The 15,667-nt window shown below is 44.7% G+C and overlaps 1 protein-coding gene across 4 annotated transcripts in view; it reads left to right on the top strand.

The window, feature by feature from the left end:
- Positions 1-15,667, top strand: part of Rbm47 (RNA binding motif protein 47) — a 129,639-nt gene that overhangs the window by 44,041 nt on the left and 69,931 nt on the right. For all 4 annotated transcript variants that reach the window (XM_034508185.2, XM_034508186.2, XM_076938573.1 and 1 more), the window contains exon 2: positions 8,597-8,675. The gene's annotated coding sequence lies outside the window, so the exon portion shown is untranslated. The remainder of the gene's footprint in view (positions 1-8,596; positions 8,676-15,667) is intronic.

Below are 15,667 nucleotides of genomic sequence, written 5' to 3'. Positions count from 1 at the left end.
GCACAGTAATCAGACTGGGACATTTTTTTTGTGTGTGCCAGCAGACAGAACTGGGAACTAAGGAATCACAAGTGTTCTTTTTCTACCCCACCATAAAGGCTGATTTAGCAGAACACAAACCCTCCCTTTATGCTAGCAAGTCTTCCTGATTTGGGTAGGGCCCTGAAAGATGGTTAGGGTGATAACTAGTGAACCTCAGAAGAATTCTGCTGAGTCAAGACTTTGCCTGTGCTGGTGCTGGTCACACGTGGTGAACTGCCAAATAGGATTGCCTGGGCATTGCTTTACAGTTCAGAGCTGGGAGGAGACGTTTGTGTAACCCCTGGGTAAGCGCTGGCCTGTCTCAACCGCTCGTTTCCGCTTTCCTTTTTTTTTTTCTTTTTCTTTCTTTTTTTTTTTTTATTACAATTAAATTTTATCGTATGAATTTTCTTTAGTGTCCGAAACACTGTTACTTTTTCCTTCCTGTAGATGGAATCTCATCTAACTCAAGTTGGACTTGAACTCTTGATCTTCCTGCTTGCACGACTGTGTGTGTGTGTGTGGGGGGGTGGGTTGCACATCACCATGCCTGGCAATAGAAGATTCATGCAATGTTTTCATAGTGCATGTCATTGTTCTTTGCTCATATTCTGCCCACGATCCCTTCTGATTCCCCAAATAGTCTTGTGGGTTTTTTTTTGCTTGCATGTTACATGCATTCCATATACTAGAGAAAATGAATTTGTCTTTGAGTCTGGCTCATTTTAATTAACGTCATTATCCCCAATTCCATTCATTCTTCTGCAAGTGACATTTGGTTCTTTCTCTGTTGAGTCTATGTATGTCCTTTTTCTTTTTTCTTTTTCTTTTTTTTTTTGGGGGGGGGGTGGTGTTTCAAGACAGGTATGTCCTTTCCTTTATGGATTTGTCTGTTGATGGGCAGACATCAAGAGGTTGACTCTATCATTTGGTTGTTGTGCATAGTGGCACAACAAACATATGTGCAAGAATCTTTATAGCATGTTGACTTAGATGCCTTCTGTATAGCTCAGCATGTTTCACGAGGACTGTATGGTCTTCTGCTTTCCACAGTGGACACAACACTTTACATTCCCATTGGCTTTTTATCGTGAGCTTGAGCTACTAGGTTGTGTCCAGTGCTATGCTCCACCTCGGATACAGGGGTGAACAGAAACAATAATCCTGTCTCTATGGAGACTACATCTGGGTAACTGAGCACCAACCAAACTTGGCCAGCATTTAATTGTGGCCTGTGATAGGTACTGAGAGAATGGGGTGGGAGAAGGAGAGGGAATCTGTGTGATTGAGGCCGGGAGGAAAGGCATCATAGAGGAATTGGCATTGGGTGTTGGACTGAGACTGGAGGAGTGGAGTTGGTGAAACAAACCCCTGCTGGCCCCGCTTACGCAACATCTTTCGTCTCTACAAATGATTAGCTTAGAGAATAGAAATAAATTGGTGTTTCTATGCATTGCAGACAGTAGTGGAAAGCAGTCTTCCCTTCTCCCTCCCCTTCTTTTGATCAGAGGCTTTCTAGTTCATCTTCAAACTCTGTATCCTCCTGCCTCCAACTCCCACGTGCTGGAATTGCAGGCATGCACCACAAATGAACCTGGTATTTCCCCAAGAGTTTCTATGTGGGGCTATTTGAATCTTGTCAGAATACAACATCAACAGGATGCACTGTTGTGCCCAATATGAGGTCAAATTGTACTTAAAAGAAAGAGGTCGCAGGCTGGACATGACAGCCAGTGCCTGCAACCCCAGTCCTTGGCCAGCCAAGGCAGAAGGATCAGGAGTTCAAGATCACCCTGCTACACACAAAGTTAGAAGCCAGTCTTGCTTACATGAGCAATGTTATCTCAAAAAATAAAACATACAGCACCACTCACCAATTAAAAAAAAAGAGTCGGGCGGTGGTGGTGCACGCCTTTAATCCCAGCACTTGGGAGGCAGAGGCAGGTGGATTTCTGAGTTCGAGGCCAGCCTGGTCTACAGAGTGAGTTCCAGGACAGCCAAGGCTATACAGAGAAACCCTGTCTCGAAAAACCAAAAATAAAATAAAATAAAATAAAAAATATTAAAGAGAGAGAGAGAGAGAGAGAGAGAGAGAGAGAAGAAAGGCAGGAACTGATGCCTGGGAGTACCTGTCAGATTGTCAGACTGTTGTTCTTGGGATGACGATGAGAGGGGGCATGGGGCTCTCAGGGTGGGACTGAAGCCCAGCACATGTCTTACAGGATCATACTTTGCAGCATAACCCTTGGCAGGTCTTTCATTTTCATAGATGCACCTTTATCTTGTTTTGACACAAGGTCTGGTGATATGGCCTGGTCTCCAATTCTGCACTTTTCCCAACTGAGCCTTCCACAGACTGTATTGTATATCACTGCGCCTGCTCAGAAAGGAGCCTTTAAGCTGTTGGGACAGCTCTGCTGAAATCCATTGTTTCTGTGAAACCCAGAGACACCAGATCTCCCATACACCTGCATTCTCAGCCTCAGAACAAAAGGTACCCCTCATTCAAGGGCAGTCTCTGGTCTCAACGACTTGCTTGCGGGGATTGTTTGCCTACCACGGTCACTCTGGGATTTAAGCAAATATCTGAGCTTTTGTTCATAGAAGAAGGATTTGAGGTAGACCTAAGGAAGGACTTGAGGATGTTGTTGAAACTAACTTGATTAAAGGATCATTGTCTGAGGGAGCGAGAGTGTTTCATTCCTCAAATGTTAAGTATTGAGTAGTGATAGACCACCTACTTCAGGGTAGATCTATTGAAGGAGATAGGTAGGTAGGTGCTACAGAGGGCTAAAGATGGATGTGCATTCTTATTTCAGTGTAAGAAGTGAAGAGAAGAAAGGAAAGGAGTTTAGGGCTGGTGACTAGCAGGCTGTTTTAAACAGAAGCCAGCTTGGTGGCTCACACTTCTGTGTGTGAGTGACAACATGCTTGTGGAAGTCAGTGGACAGAGCTCGCCTTCAGGCTTGCACAGCAAGCAATTTTGCCCTCTGAACCTTCTCCCCGGTCCTTCCCTTATGAAACAGGCATCCCATTCAGGACCCTCTGCTTCAGTCCACTTCTTTCCATTGCTGAAACTGCAGTTTGAGCAATAGCCATACTCAGTAGCTGTATGTCTCAGGGGCCGTAGAGATGAAGACCTGGCCGCTCTTCCAGAGGACCTGGGCTTGATTCTCAGCACCCACATGTCAGCTGCGGATGGTTACAACCATCTGTAACTCCAGTCTCAGGGAATCTGATATTCTCTTCCGGCTTCCCTGGGCACCAGGCATGCATATTGTATACGTGGCATACATGCAGGCAACGTACCTATACACATAAAAATAAACATTAACAAAACCTTTTTAAAAATTGTTCAGCTGGACATGCTAGGGCATACCTGTTATCTCAGTACTCGGGAGGTAGAGAGGCAAGAGAGTCAAGAGATCAAGGTGAGCTTCAGCCACACAGCCAACCAAGACCAGCCCAGGCCACGAACACAACAAGACCTTTTATTTTGGGTATATCTCTTGTTTTATTTTTGTGGGTTTTGTTTGTTTAGGGTGCAGTTTTCAGAAAGATGAACAATTTGTCCCCTCTTCCTGCCTGTCCATCCTTCTCCACTTGTGTGTATTTATTTTGTTATGTTTTAAGGAACCCAGGTTTTCTGTAGCCCAGGCTGGTCTCAAGGTCTGTACCGGAGGATAAGCTTGAACTCCTGATTGCCTTTTACCTTCTAAATGTTGGGGTTTAGGCCTGGGACACCAAAGGGCTTCCATCTTTTCCTTCCTATACAAATGCTAAGTATTTCTTGATACCTGGATTCCCCCATATCAACAATATTTCAAGAACAAAGTTAAGTACCCTTTGGTTACTTCTGAGTTAGTTAAGTACCCTTTGGTTACTTCTGAGTTAGTTAAGTACCCTTTGGTTACTTCTGAGTTAGTTAAGTACCCTTTGGTTACTTCTGTGTTTTAGTGCAAAGATTCCGTGGGACTCTTAAGTCACACTCACAGATGGCAGAACTTGAACTTGGAAGTCTGCTTTCTTGGCACTGTGTGAGATCTCTGCTTGCTTTTAATAGGCTGGCTGGCTCCACCTTGCCCAAGTGAAGGTAGGTACTAGAATATTCAAATTAAGTAGCAGTTAACATTGAGATTAAATCACCCATTGAATTTGTCAGCCTCAAACCATATTATTTTGTGGCAACCCAATTTCTATAGTGACTTAAAGCTGTGTCCCTGACCCGTGATGGTCATGTCCCCTCTCACATAGAACTGTCTCCTGATGGCATTGGTGGACAGGCTGGGCTCTGCCTGCTTTTGTGCTCTGGAACCACAAGAGGGCAGCTTGTCCAGGGAACTTAGGTAAGAAAGTACTGTTCTTGGAGGGTGGAGACTTGGGACTTTTTCAAAACTTTCTTGCATAAAGAAGCCTTTTTATATCCCAAGTTTGGTCCACACCAAGAGAGGATATGTTCAGGATAATTTTCAGAAGAGTCTTTTCCTGCACATACTTCCCCTGTTCTTTGGAATATAAATATCCATAGAAATATAAATATCCATTCCCTCACGCAACATTCTCTCCTCTGTCCTTTCTGCCTTCAGTGTTTGTAGTATCATTTACTCTTGATACATTTCAGTGTGTGTTTGTGTGTAAGTGTGTGTGTGAGAGAGTGTATATGACTATGTGTGTGAGTCTGTAGTGTGTATGTGAATGAGTGTGTGAATGTGTGTATGTGAGTATGTGTGTAAGTGTATGTGAGTCTATGTGAGTGCGTGAGTATTTGCGTATATGTTAGTGTGTATGTGTGTGTGAGACTGTATGTGTGTGAGTCTGTATGATTGAGTGTGTGTGAGTCTGTGAGTGTGTGAGTATTTGTGTATATGTTAGTGTGTGAGTGTGTGTGAGACTGTATGTGTGTGAGTCTGTATGTGAGTGTGTGCGTATGTGTGTGTGTATGTGTGTGCGCATGTGTGTGTATGTTAGTGTGTGAGTGTGAGTCTGTGTATGTGTGTGTTTTCTCTGTGTGTTTGTGCCTGAGCTATCAGGTTTACTACCCACCTCATTGTTGGAGACAGCTCTCTCACTGCATACAGTACAGTGCTCTATTGACTAGACTGACTGATCAGTGTTCTCCAGGAACCTGCCTAGCACTGTCTACTCTCCCATGTCCCTTTTACCCCTCCCCATGTTTTAAAGTTACTAGTGTGTGTGGCTTTTTATGTAAATGCTGGGAGCTGAAATTTGCTTGGGGCTTTCCATGTTGCCCAGGCTGGTCTTAAATTCACTGTTTCCTTCCTGACTCAGCCTTCCGAATGCTTGGCTGATAGATGCGAATTTCAAGCCACACGCCTGGCTTCCCTTTAATCTAAATCCTAGGGTCATTCATAAATATTATTCTTCTACACTTGATCTTAGCCAGAACGCTGAGAGGGCATTTATTGTGGTCCTTTCCTGTGTGAGAGCCTGGGGGAGAGCCAAGGAAATCAAAGCTAGCCTATTTCCAGACAAGTATATAGGTTTTTAACCCTTTGTTGTCTTATTTGCTGTTTCAGTTTGGCTCATGCTCACTGAGAGGGAGAGCAATCTGTAATTACACAACCATTAGTTTCTCATTTGTTTTTTTTAACGTTTATTTCTGTTTTAATTAGCATTCACTGCACTTACACATTTAGACTAATTAACTCAAGGAATCCTCCCTCTGAAGGGAAGGCTGCTGAGCCCTGAAACTGACACACCTGTGAGGAGAGTGGGCACGTTCGGGTTTCAGTGACAGGAAGGAAGGAGGTTTGCTTTCTGACAGCTCAAGTTTTTAAAGAAATACATTTTCTCACAAGGGTAAGAGACTAAAATCTCGGCACTTAAGAGGAGGGAATCTCCCTAGACAGATCATGGGTTCAAGGTCATCCTCAGCTGTATAGTTCTATGCTGGCCTGGGCTGACAACCAATGTTTGTTTTCTTCCTTCCTCTCTTCCTCCTCTTCTTTCCATTTCTTTCCTCTTTTTTTTTTCTCTCCTTCTAGAACGAAGTGCGTCCACCTCTGTATTAGATGCCCTTGGGCAATGCCTACATTGGCCATGGCTGAACGCACTGACCTTTCTAGTTCCGCATCTCTTTGACCTAGACATCCCTGCGCCCGCCCGTGCCCCTCAGCCCTCCTCCGCATCATGGCTAGGTTGCTCCTCCATTCGAATCCTTCCTGATTCGAAGTCCTCCGTGGCTCCCTCTGCCATCAGATATGAATTCCGGTTCCTCTGCTCATTTAGCCTCAGGCCCTGCCCACGCTCCATCTCTCTTACCAAACTGGATACTGTACTCTTCACGTCTCCTCCTTCCCTGTGAACTCTGGAAAATGTCCCTCCCCTCTCCACCTGTGTCTGTTGGACACATGGACTCATCCTTTGGTTCTCATCTTCCTTGGTTAGTCTAGATGGAGGGATTCCTGCCTTCCTGGTTCCCATTGCTCCTAGTATGTGCAAGCTGCCATCCCAGCATTTTATAATGCTCTCCTACAATCCCGTGTCCTGTTTATCTGTCCCCATTTAGAAGGCAGTGGCTTTGTCTTCTTAACCTGATGTTTCCAGCCTAGGCACCTGGATCATAATTACCACAGCTGCAGATAATATATTCATTTGAGCTACAATTGCTGTTCCCTGCATTTGGCAGAAGGACCTGGTCTATAATGGTGAATAAACGGTGTTCATTTAATATGTGTTGGAAGCATGAATGGTGGATGTTTTAAAATGTCCTGTACTAGATTAGGCCAACAGCCATCACCATAATCATTAGGCCATATTTTATATGACCTTATGGTACCATAGAGTGTCTAGATTTTATAGTTGTGGACAGAGCATTGCGCCTGCGCCCTCCCACTTTCTACTCTCGTCCTTTAATTGTGGACTTAGCCACCTCTGCTGGTCTTTGGCATGCTGGCCCTGAGATACGGTGTTGGGATGTGGGAAGTTGGCATTGGTTGGTTTCATTAGGGTACCAGAAGAAACTAGCACAGATCAGCAGCGTCTGCAGCATAAGTTGATGTCACTGTCATTGTAGAAGCTGGAATTTTTTTTTCTTCTTTTTCGAGACAGGGTTTCGCTGTGTAGCCCTGGCTGTCCTGGAACTCACTCTGTAGACCAGGCTGGCCTCAAACTCAGAAATCCGCCTGCCTCTGCCTCCCAAGTGCTGGGATTAAAGGCGTGTGCCACCACTGCCCTGCAGAAGCTGGAATTTAAGATCAGAGTATCCACAGATGGCTCCTTCCTATTAACAATTTGAACATGTATTTATTTATTGCTGGGTGGCAACCATGCATGGAGGTCAGAGGACAGCTTGTGGAGCCAGTTCTCTCCTTCCACCATGTGACTCCCAGGGATCAAACTAAGGTCTGGTGGCAGGCAAGGACCTTTACTTGATGAACCATCTAGATAGCTCAAGATGACTCTCTTCTTGCTGTGTCATCTCTTGTCTGGTCCTCATACCTTCTTCTTCTAAGGACTCCAAACATACCGTGTTAGGCCCCATCAGGACCCATCCCTGGTCTCATGTAACGTGGATCACTGCTCTGAAGATGTGATCTCTAAATACGATCCCATTCTGAGCCCCTGAGGGCTGAGCCCTCAGCAAACGAAGGCAGCCAGACTGTGTATCCCGTACAAGGCAGGGGCGTAGACTTTCAACATTTGTGGTTTCTTCCTTGTATCCAATTCCTGTTTTATAACATGTCAATAAAAAGGAGCCCAGGAACCTTTAGGGAGAACACAATGTCTCCCAGTCAAATGGTCTCTACCCCGAGTGCTTTGATCTGGGACTACACGCATATATCTTAGGGAACCGGTGCTTCAAAATGCCTTCTGTGTTCTGTCTAGAAATCTGTCCCCTTTTGATTTGGTCATTTGGAAAGCTGACCTGCGGTCTGCACGCTCCCTTTGTCGAGGGTTTGGTGGGCAGGCAGAGAGGTCAGGTAGTGACATGGCACCACGTCCATTTGCTGTCAGCAAACACTCGGGTTCTTTATTACCTTTGAAATAGGCACTCCTGACACAGGTTGGACTCAGAGAAGCTAGGCAATGCCAAGTATCTGTGGGTCAAAGTTCCTTTAAGCACCATATGCTAATCAGAAGTTCAAACTTAGTTAGCCTGGCCATTGCACTGAGGAGAACTTTGGAGCAAATGCTTACTGAGCTGGACACCAAAAGTTACCACGATTCATAAGCCTTTTTCAAAAAGCAGGCCGTGGTGTTTCTTGGTAGAGGCAGGAGGAAGGAGGCTCTTGTCACAGTTTGATTCATTCTTATATAATAAAATCTGCTCTACAGAACCTGGCTACTCAAAGGTGTTTTAGTGACCATAAAGCCAAACAGTTAAGGAGGCTTGACTATGTAAGCAGAAAGGACAGCTGTGAAGGGCGAAGGAATATGTCCTTCGATCGGTAGACCAGGCTGACCTCAAACTCACAGAGATGCGCCTGCCTCTGCCTCCCAGATGCTCGGACTAAAGACATGCATCACCACCAGATGTATCAGCGGTTCTCAGTGGCAAAGTCCTCATTAGCATTTTTGGGGGGTAACTAACGGCATCTTTTTTATTTCACAGCTCAGGTAACAAACAAGTTAGAAGGACAGCTTGCTCTCTGCCACCCAGCCTCACTCGGCTCCCAGCTCACTGAAGTTTGGTAAGTTAAGATGGCTTCATCCTGACCGTCACTGCTCAGATGAACACCATACAGGTGTTCAGAGCATTGAGTTCCATATGCAAATTCCCACCCTCCCTCGTTATCATTTCATCTTAAAGATTATCGCTCTTGTTTATCTTTATGTACATGCATATATATCTTGTAAGCGTATGCCATGTGTATGTTGCTGCCCAGGGAGGCCAGAATAGAAATCAGATCTGCTGGAACCATAGTTACAGATGGTTTTGAGCCACCTGGTATGGGTGTTGGTCCTCTGAAAGAGCAGTAAGCGCTCTTAACCACTGAGCCATCTCTCCAATCCTTTATTATTAACAAACAAACGCCCCCAAAACAATACTGCCTTGTTTTTGTTTAATACACTAGGCAAAGCGCCCTATATGTTTGTAAGGACCAATGAATGTTTCCATGAGAATAGAAAATAGAATGGAAAATCATAATAATTTGTGTTGTTTTTGTTTTGTTGGGGTTTTTTTCGTACTGATTTTAATGGGCGAATTTGGTGGTCAGTTAGCATTTGGCTTTCACTGGGTTATCTGTATTTCTGCAGTGCCACCCTCAGCATCTACCCACCAATCAATAGTGATTTAAGGTGCCTGCAATTGGGGCGTATCTCACGGAGACTTGGATTCTGGTAATCCTTAAATAACCCACATGAAATTTTCGCAGAGTACAATGTACTTCCTTTTGGGGGGGATAGATTATTGAATTTTTAAGAGGAGACGACCATGTTCTGAGTGAACTAATAGGAACCCTGTGCTTACCCAGTGAAAGATTTGAGCTCCTGGTACTGAAAGGGAAACCTGTGCTAAAGTTACCTGTGCCACAGATGAGTTGATGCTGTATAGACTAAGCGCCCCTTCCAAATCGCATGGCCTTACACACATGTACCAACCTGTGCACCCACACACATGACCCACAATACCATGCACACACATGCTTGCAGACCACACACACACACTCAAAAATGGAGAAAGAAAAAAAAAAAAAAAAAAGAGAGAGGGGGGCCTCAGATGTTGTCCACAGCCAGGCACTGAACTCAGGAAAGGCTTGTAACTTGAGTGACATTATGATCTCAGAGGCGGAATGATGGCTTAGTAGACTGAGAGGGGCTGGAGACAGGTGGTGCTGACCGGGGACAGCCACTTAAGGGCTCCAGCATAATCCACCAGTGTCAGTAGCAAGGAATAGCACAAACCTGATACGTCTAGGTGGAGAAGACTTTGGGTGTAAAAAAAAGGACTTGGTTACGTTTCTGGAAGAACCTTTGACTTTCTTGAGGAGGTAGCTTTCAAGCTGTTGGTCAGATTTGTGGTTGTTGCAACTAGCTTCTGGTAAGAGGTCTGCCTCACCAACCACATGCTTGTGTTCTGTCTTCTTGGTGTAACCAGGCAAGCATTCTTTCTTATTAGCTTAGCCCACATATCCCCCACCAAAGGCTGTATGTAAGCTGTGGTCTGGAGCACCCACCCTCAGCCCCTTGACTCTGTATCTGCCTTTAGGCTGGTTTTCAGCCTTAGTGCTCTGTGCTGATATCATCCATCAAGAGTACTGTTGAAGTCAATGTTGTTGTATATGCCTGGTGGTGTTTGAGAAAAGCCGCAGCGCTGGCGGGCTATTTAATCAGCGGGGTGGCTCAGCTTAGCTCTGGCTGTCATGTTCCGCACTAGAAGCAGCCAGAAGCCATGCACACCACAGCTAGAATCGGCTAGAGGCCAGGCGTGCCACAACTAGACCCATGAGATGCCAGCATGGGGGATCCACCCTGCTGCATCCACAAATCGAGGCTGAACCCCAGACAATATCCGCCATCCTCGAGGTACCCAGTAGAATGAAGACTCTTAATGCTTAAAGATTATCCAATGGATTTACATATTTGGAAATGCTCAATTACAAGATGTTCTCACAATTAGAATTGTTATCCAATATCAACCTTTTGATAGAAATTGCTATCCAGGACTGCTTTTGACCCATCCATCTTCCTCCATGGTTCATAGTCTCCTTTCTCTCCTCTTCTTCCTCTCCTTCTGTCTTCCCAACTCCTCACTCCACCTACCTTTCATACTGCCTAATCACCAAGCTTTATTGAAAATGTAGTGGGGGGAGGGGGGAGAGATTTTGCTACAGGTCTTTTGTTTTGTTTTTAGTAAGAACTCTGACCCAGAGTTCATTTATTTATTTAATGTGTGTGTGTACATTTATAATGTGATGTACACGCCATGTTACGTGCATGAAACTCAGAGATCAACTTTGGGGAGTTGCTTTCTCCTACCGTTTCAGTCTCAGGGATCAGCCTCAGCTCCTCTGGTTTGGTGGCAAGCCAGGTCAAAAAGGGCTTCTGTTGTTGTAGTGGCTGTTGTTAAGTGGCTGGTCCTATTCCCGAACTCAAGCTCAGCCAATGAAACTACAGAGTCCTCAGGAACAGCTTTCTACACGCCCCTAAAATTTGCTGGAGACCAAGTTCTCAGAAACAGCCCTTACCTCTTCTCCTTCTGAGAAGGCAGCTGGAGGTGAGGGCCTTGGAGTTGCACAACTGGTCAGCCTGTATGAGGGAGAGTGGCGAAGAGCAAACACAACCAAAGGTCAGACAGATAAGCTGAGCAGACTGTCTTTTCTTTAGTCATGCACTGGCAGGGTCCCATCACAAAATGACCCTGGCTTGCTCAAAACAGTCCCACAAGTTCTAGAAGCAGCTTTTGTTTTTCTTCTTTTTCATCTCCTTTTTTTTTTCTAACAGAGTAGTTGTTTTCTTAACACACATTAGCAATATTTACTATATGCAGTGTAACATTAGTACGTAGAGAGGGACAGAGTCACAGTTCAACTTGAAACCTGCTCAGGGCCACTGTAGGAAAGATTCTAGGGACTGTGCATGAAGGCTGCAAAAAGTTATCGCAGTTCAACAAGGTCTCTACAGCAGAGTCCAGGAATGAAACCACAGTTAATAGGAAATACTGACATCAATATTAGCAGCTCTGCCAAATAAATATTAATAGTGTTCATAGTATAGTTCTCTGGGTAAGGATGTAACTCCATTGGCAAAGTGCTTGCTTGGCACAAATGAAGCCCTAGGTTTCATCCTGTGGTGATTTGAATAGGAATGACCCCCATAGACTCTTGTGTTGGATGCTTGGCCATAGGGAGAGGCACTGTGAGGAGGTGTGGCCTTGTTGGAGGAAGTGTGTCACCATGGAGGACGGCTTTGAGGTCCTTATGCTCAAGCTGCACTCACTGTGCTCCAGTCTCCTGCTGCCTGCAGATCGAGATGTAGAACTCTGAGCTCCTTCTCCAGCACCTTGTCTGCTGTATGCCTCCATCCTTCCTGCCATGACAATAACGGACTAACCCTCTAAAACTGTAAGCCAGCCCCAATTAAATGTTGTCCTTTGTAAGAATTGCCATGGTCATGGTATCTCTTCACAGCAATAAAACCCTAACTAAGACACAACCCTAGCCTCTCATAAAACTGGATGTGGTAGTACATTGTCTATAATCCCAGCACTGGTCACCCTCAGCTACATAAGGAGTTTGAGACAACCTGGGGCAGATAGACCCTCTTTTGTTATCCACAAAAGTGTCATAGCTTCCCTAGGTCATTGGGCCACCTCTTGCCTCCAAGTGAGATAGCTTATTTTCAAAATTAAAAAAGGCAGAAAGGTAGACGTGTGTCATGGCTTAGCCAGTAATGTAGCAGACAAGTGGATGTTTGCCCACAAAGGAGGTCCGGCTACTACAAGGAAGAGGTTTTTTACGCCAACCCTGCACAAGGGAAACAAAAACTGGGCACCAACAAACGTGTGTCCTTTGGCACAGTAGCAGCTCAGTGGTGGCTCCATGCTTTGTAAAAGCCATTAATCATTTGGAAAGTAGGCAAGCACTCCCAAGTTCTGGGGCTGAATTATTAGGTTAAGGTCAGCATCAAACCTTTAGGCATGTTCTGGGGGTGACATTCAGATGTTAGCTAAGTGGTAGAGAAGTTGTCTAGAATGCGCCAGGCTCTGAGTTCAATCCCCACCACCACAAATGTCAGCCCTGAAGCTACCAAGAACCATGTCTTCGAGCCAGTCAGTAGATGTACATTGAGTCAAAGTTTCTTGCAAGACTCTATACAGGTCAAAAGCAGGTCGCTCGTAGCTGCTACACCAAGGACAGACAGACAGAACACCTGACTTCACTTCAGCCACACTCAATGGTATCTGTGCTGGAATCAGATGCCAAAAAAATTGACAGCAACAGAACGGCCACACAGATTTCATGCAGAATGATAAAACTTCTGTAACTAGGTATTGTTGAAACTGAGACCAAAGTCATAAGCATCCAGGGCACACCTGAAGCAAAGAGTGAGCAGGTCAGCCTCAGCTGCCTGGAGTGAATGGCTACTGCATCCAGGCAGGCCCTTAGACTTAGTGCTGTTGGTGCTTACTGAGTGCTTTCCTCTCCGCATGTAGACCATCGCCAAGTGATTAGCTGTCCAAGTCCTGAAGTATTGGAGTTGGAAGGAACCCTAGAGATGGTGAGACTAAGTGAAATCAGTATTCACTGAGCACTTATTATGTGCCAGGAACAAGATATATAAGATTTTATATATATATGACTTAAAGCTGAGCAGTGGTGGCACACACCTTTAATCCCAGCACTTGGGAGGCAGAGGCAGGTGGATTTCTGAGTTCTCGGCTTGCCTGGTCTACAAAGTAAGTTCCAGGACAGCCAGGGCTATACAGAGAAACCCTGTCTCGAAAAACCAAAAAAAAAAAAAAAAAAAAAAAAAAAAAAGTTTATATACATATGTATGCACATACTTATACTTGGCTGGGGTCTTCTATATTTATAATAATTCCACCAAGAAAGTTAGAAACCTGGGCGTGATGGCACATAAGGCCAGTACTAGGGATCTGGAGGCAGAAGTACTAGGAATTCAAACCCTGTCTGAGCTATGTAATGAGAACACATCTCAGCAAAGTTCAGGTCTGCTGGCATCTGCCTGTGATTCCAACACTCTGAGGGTAGGGGCAGGTGAATGTGGAATTCTTGGCCAGTCTTGGCTACTTAGGATTTCAAGACCAGCCAGAGTTACATAAAACCCTGTTTTAAGCTTTGTTACCTCTTCAGAAACCATTTTTGAACCATGAATTCCAGGAACATACCCAAAGCATAGCACATACCAAGAGTAACTGGAAGCCAGAGAGTGTACTTTCCTACCGCTTGCTTTTCAGAGGGTTGAGGGACCATCAGAAAGGGCATGCTTTGGCCATTCCAGCCAGACTCACAGGCGTTCTCTAACATCAGTGGAAATAACAAACTGTGTTACACGTGGCAGAGCCTAGACCCTGGAACACAAATCAGGTAGCTAGGGTCCCAGGCAAGCTTAGTTCACACCGTGAGTTTGAGGCTAGGCTTGCATCTCTATGACAGTTTCAAAAAACAAAACAAAACAAAACAAAACAAAACAAAACAAAAAAAAAAATGTATCTTTGGGCTGGAGAGATGGCTCAGAGATTAAGAGCACTGTCTGCTCTTCCAGAGGTCCTGAGTTCAATTCCCAGCAACTACATGGTGGCTCACAACCATCTGTAATGGGATCCAATGCCATCTTCTGGTGTGTCTGAGAACAGCTACAATGTATTCATATAAATAAAATAAAGACATTGAAAAAAAAACCCATGTCTTCCTCCCTTTCCCTCAAAAATCTCACAAATTTGTGTTGACCTTAAGTTGGGTTTGGGGAAAGAGACATCCTCTAGAGTCCATCTTACCTTAGATTAAATATAAGAGGGAACGTTAACACCTTTGTGTATACCAGCCCACTAATTCTAAAATCAAGAAGCCAAGGTCAAGACCCAATAGACTAAGGTTTGAACTCAGGTCTCTTGAGTCCATCCTCCTAGCCCAACTTATAGTTTTAGTCTCACATTGCTATAATAGCTATGAAAGAGGGAAAACTGAAAGAGACTGTCTGTAAATGTCTTCATATGGTCTCAATCTCTCTCTGTGTGTGTCTTGGATTTGATTTATCATTATTATGTGTGTTTGCATATACAGCTGTACATTCCTGTGTTCATGGGTGAGTGAAGTCCAAGAGAGGGTTGTTCAGCTCCCGCTCTTACTTTCTACCTTATTCCTCTGAGACAGAAACTGGAGCTTGGGGTCCACATAGGCTGTCAGTCGGCAAGTCCCAGTGGTCTTCCTGCCTCTGTCCCACACAGCACTGGGGTTAACAAGCACAACCCAGGTCTTCATGGTTGTCCATCAAGCACTCTCAACCACTGAACCATCATCCTAGCCCCCTGATTTATTGTTGTTGTATTTTTTTTGCTTTAAAAATTATTCTCTCTCTCTCTCTCTCTCTCTCTCTCTCTCTCTCTCTCTCTGTCTCTCTCTGTGTGTGTGTGTGTATGTCTGTGTGTGTGTGAGTATGTATGATGTGTGTATGTACACATGTTCGTGAGTAAGTGCACACTTGTGTGAGCCATGGTGTGCATACAGAGGTCTGTGTTGTTTTTTATCATCCACTTTGTTTGACACAGGGTCTGTTTGGTTTGTGTGCAGTTAGCTGCCCCTCAAGTTTCTGGGGACTCTTCTGTCCTGCCCCCTGTGACTGTAGGAGTTCTGGGGTTCTAGAGGGTGTTATTGCACCAAGCTTTACCTAGGTTCTGGGGATTTGAACTCAAGATTCTAACATTTGTGTGGCAAACCCTTCATCCACTAAAATACCTCCCCAGCCTGTTTTACATTTTTGTTGTGTTTGGAGAAAAGGAAGAAAATTATGTAAAAGAAACTGGATGACCTGCAAAACCCTAAACTAGCTGACATTTACCTCTTAGCAGAGAAATGTCTTGTTATGACATGGCCTACATTGTCATCTTTGTTGCTATTGTGGTTGTTACATTGAGACAAGGTCTCATCAGGTAGAGCTTGGAACTCATTATGTAGCCTAGGTTGGCCCCAAACTTGTCCCACTACCACCCTAAACTAAT

Source organism: Arvicanthis niloticus, chromosome 7 (assembly GCF_011762505.2).
Source record: "Arvicanthis niloticus isolate mArvNil1 chromosome 7, mArvNil1.pat.X, whole genome shotgun sequence".
NCBI classification, from domain to species: domain Eukaryota; kingdom Metazoa; phylum Chordata; class Mammalia; order Rodentia; family Muridae; genus Arvicanthis; species Arvicanthis niloticus.
This window is presented reverse-complemented; position numbering and strand designations above follow the sequence as displayed.